This window comes from Gekko japonicus, unplaced genomic scaffold, assembly GCF_001447785.1.
Source record: "Gekko japonicus isolate JY-2015 unplaced genomic scaffold, Gekko_japonicus_V1.1 scaffold1177, whole genome shotgun sequence".
Taxonomy (NCBI): Eukaryota; Metazoa; Chordata; class Lepidosauria; order Squamata; family Gekkonidae; genus Gekko; species Gekko japonicus.
In genome coordinates, this window is record NW_015160874.1 from 337397 (window position 1) to 342181 (window position 4785).

Here is a 4785-nt window from a genome sequence, read left to right on the forward strand (position 1 = left end):
GGGGGGAAATGCATTGTAAGATGAAATGGCTGGAATGTATGTTCTGGATGTATTACTGCATGGAGGCGGTGTTTTTGAAATACAATCTGAAACTTTAAAGGAATGTTTTAAATATATACAGCATTTTAATTGTTAACATTATGGATTCCATCTTTTCATAAGCATATGTTTATATTTAATTAGCTCGCAAACTGTTTTGTTGTGTAGTGCTTTTGCGGTGATTTAAAATCATCTCTGTGTCCTAACAAGATTCTTTGGGAGAACAGGAAAAAGTCAAGTGTTTACTGTGCTTTAGCCACGCAGATTTTGGGAGCAAAAGCCAAAGCTAATACATGTTAAAATACTCTTTATCTACTCTAATATAAATTATCTTGTGATTGCTGTCTAGAACTAATGTTTTAGAAAGTCAAAGAATAATCAGTGTTATTTTCAGTCCAGTGGATAAAGAAATGTACTGGAATATGGAGGCAGTGATTTTAGCACTTTTATGGAACAGGAGAGGGAACAGACAACTTGCCAGGTATATCTGGTTGTTTTCCTTCCTACAAAAGTATTAGTATATGGATGAGTGTTCCATTTTGTTAAAGTGTTTCATTGCATTATATTGATGTTGAGAGGTCAATTAGTATTGCCACTGGTGGAAAAATCAAGTCCAAGTCAGAAGCGAGGGTAAGATTGCCAGATGGTTTCAACAAAAACACTGGTAGCGTTGCCAGGTCCCCTTGTCACACTGGTGGGGGGATTTGAGGGGGGGCACATCTTGTTTGGGCAAAACTCTGTGGTAAAACCAGCTTCAAACCATATAGTTTTGCTCTCAAACCAGAGTGTCACTGCACGATTTCACCCCAACACATTCAGGTGTTGGGGACATTGCAAAGTGACATCACTGCTGCAGCTAGAATGTGAGTCCATCTGTCCTTATAATTGAGAGTAGAGTGATTTCAGATGCTGAATGACAATAGAAGGCGAATTACAATAGCAGGCGTGATTGGATTAGGTGTGATATGCAGAGTAGTAGTAGGCGTGGAGAAATCAGCATTGGTAATGAGACAGGAAACCTAGGTCTCAGTTCAGTCCAGGAGAATGAAAGAGAAGCACCCTGCTTTTTTCCCAGATGGGAGCCAGCCAGAAGAGGCAGCCAGCTTGGAGGCAGTGGGAGAGGCATGGCAGGCAAAGCATCTCCCCAAGTGAGAAGGAGAAAGAAAGAAAAAAGCAATGCAAAACTGAGCAAAAGTTAACTCTCCACCTTACAACAAAGAGGACAGATAGAAAACTAGTCCTCCTTGACACATGTGTAATAACTTTATACCTGCTCACTTCAGGGAGGGGGAGAAACCATTCTGTTGCTAGAGGAAGGGGAGATTCATTTTCTCCTCCCAGATGGGGAACAGAGGAAACGTTAGCACTTAGGTGTGATTTCCTCTTTTTTTTGCCCCTTTATTTTCTCATTTGCTTTCTAGTTTAACCCTTGAGCTCCCCCCTCCCAACTCTTTCTCTTTGGAGCTGCCCGGTTCTTGGAATTCTTAATCGGAAAATCCTAGAAACGTGTATGTCTGGTCTTTTATTAATTTACTTCATGGACAGGGATGGCAACTACTGGACTGTCCAGTTCAAAACCAAACACCTGAGAATCCTGGCAAGTGGGGATTTTCCCCGGTTCCCCATCCTTAGTATAGAAGACCATACCACCACCCACTCTGGTGCAATTTGTTTATGAGGGCCTTCTGAGGCTCAGCAGAGGAGTTTTGGTTTGTGACGGGGGGGGGGGGCTGCTGTAGAAAGGGGAAGGTGAGGATGATCCAGCTCCAACTCTCATACTTACAATTTCTGGGATCAAGCTTTATGATGTATGAATCTTCCTCCCTTCTAAAACCTGCAATGACATAGTGGGTATTCACACACAACCAAAAAAGTTGTCCAAACGGTGTGGCGATGAAAATGTGGCTCATGGCACCATTTCAGTCATATTTATGAATGAGAACAACTTATTCTGATTTGTATTAACTTATATGTTTCAAGGAGCTGCGGTGGCTCAACTGGTTAAGACGCTGAACTGCAGGCAGTGGAAGGTCAGTAGTTCATCAGTTCGAGACCCGAGTTGCCGCATGACGGAGTGAGCTCCCGTCTCTAGTTCCAGCTCCTGCCAACCTAGCAGTTCGAAAGCAAGAAATTGCAAGTAGATAAATAGGTACCACTTTGGTGGGAAGGTAACAGCGTTCCGTGTGCCTTGGCATTTAGTGATGCCGGCCACATGACCATGGAAATGTCTTCAGGGGGGGCGGGGCGACGCTATGAACAGAGCGGTCGCGTGAACGCTGAGCTCCTGAACTGGTTCCCCTCCCGCCTATTTAAACGCTGCCGAAATCATGCCAAAACCTGACCAAACGAACAGAACAGAAGCGGGTAAGCCTAGAAATATACTTACTTTCCCGAAAATCCTCAAAGACCCTGCAGAATCTGTGCTTTTGCGCGGCAATAATCCCCGGCCGGAAATCAAAATGGCGGGCGCAAACGAAAAAGCGGAGCACATACTGCCTGAAACCGCTCATTCGGCAATCTTAGAGTATCTTAAAAATATGGAGGCAGGCATTTGCCATAAAATCGATAGTCTGTCGTGTCAACTAGAAACTATGCAAATGTCCTTGCAGCACACTGCTCAGACGGCTGCAGAAGCGTTAGAAACTGGCCTAGGCAATCAAACAGAGATCAAAGCACTACAAAAAATCTCTGAACTACAAAAAGACCATTTGATCTCCTTGGAAGCAGAAATTAAAATGGCTAACCTGAAATTCAGAGGCATATCTGAATTAGCAGAGGAAAATAAAGACTTAATAATTTTTATGGCACATTACATTGCATCATCACTAAAGCTTGAAGAAGGAGTTTTTCCCACAATTACAGCAGCAGCGCGAGTAGGCCCAATTCCTAGGAGTGCCCATCCAAAGCCGAGAGACATTATAGTGACAATCCCTGATGCCAGAGTCAGGCAAACGATCTTAGAAGCGGCTAAAAACACGGGGTTTTTTCAATTTAATGGGGACCCAATTCATGTCTACCCAGATATTCCTAAAGAAGCTATTGCAATACGGAAAACCTTGAAAGCTACCACCTCTACTCTCCAAAAAATGAAACAAAAATACAAGTGGCTTCCTTCAGGGAAACTCTATGTAGCACATCAAGGCCTACGCTTATATGCCTGGGACGAACATAGTGGAAGAAAGCTACTTCAAGCTTTGGATCAAGAACATCCTATGGAACAAGGAGAGAAACAGGCTTTTAAGAGAGGTCGCTCCCCATCTTCCCCTCTGAAACCAAGTAAACTACCTGTCTTGTCTCACCTAGGAGAATCTCCATGATAAGGCTTCATTAATATGACTTCAAAAATGTTACATCTTGTTCTGTTGTACATAAGACATAATTGTGCATGATTTCTGCTATTCAGTTAATTAGAAACTAGGGCGGGGAGGGGGCTGGGGGGGGGTGTCTCAGTTGTTCAGTTTGCCTCCTGTGTGTGTGTGGATACTCAGACGACTGTACCGCGACAGTCCCTCAGAAGAATTTTTTATTTTTCTGAGATTCTGAGTATCATTGGTTAGGGCAAGTTGTTAATAGTTTTACTTCTTAAAGGTTGACATTGTTTACATAACATAGTAGACCCCAACATAAGTTAACTGGGGGGACAAAAGAAAAATAATATCTTTACAGTTTCTTGATTGTTCTTCAGGACTTACTTTTTCTGAATTTATTATAAGTTGGGCCCTGTGTCCTATTTGATATTCTTATTGATCTAATTTGCATACTGCAGGAATTTCGCTGCTTGATAGTTTTTTATTAATAAGTGTATTTTTACCTCTGAGTAGTCTGTGACAATATTTTAACTAAGCTCAAATGGCGGATACTTATATATTTAGATCCATTAATGTTCACGGATTAAACAACTGTATTAAACGTCGAAAAATGTCATCTTTCATCCTTAAAACAAAACCAGATGTGATCTTCATGCAAGAGACTCATCTTAAAAAGCAAAATAACCCTGTTCTGAATGTCGGCTGGTATGACCAGCAATACCAGGCTGGAGGCTCGTCGAAAGCAAGAGGAGTGGCGATCTTGCTGGCTAAGTCAGTGTCATTCATTTTGAAAGACAAACTAGAAGACCCTCGTGGGCGATTTCTATTTGTAAAGGGCACGCTAGATCAAGAGCTAATTACATTGGCCTCCCTGTACGCCCCGAATGCGTCACAAGACACATTCCTAGCTGAAACTCTGATGATGCTAGAACAATTTAAGGAAGGTCAAGTGATTATCGGTGGCGACCTGAATCTAATTTCGGATCGCCTATTAGATAAGTCAGGCGAAAAACAAAAGATCATTTCACAGCGCAACAGATTCACCAATCTGCGAGATCTTTTTAAAAAATTTCATCTCATAGACTCATGGAGAGAGATGCATCAAGGGGAAAGAGACTATACGTTCTTCTCTGCCAGGCACAACTCATATTCACGTATCGATTATCTACTTGTCTCAGATGCTATTTTCCCCAAAATTGCAAATACTTTAATCGGTCCATTCGTCTGGTCTGATCATGCATACACAGAACTGCATCTTAAAAAATCAACAAAACACAACTCACAACACACTTGGAGATTAAATAATTCTGTTTTATTACAAGACGACATCAAAGAAGACTTAGAACAAACAATCAATCTTTATTTCAAGGAAAACTGCACTGGAGACGTGGGAGATCACCTTGTTTGGGATGCTTTCAAGGCGGTTCTTCGAGGGAAG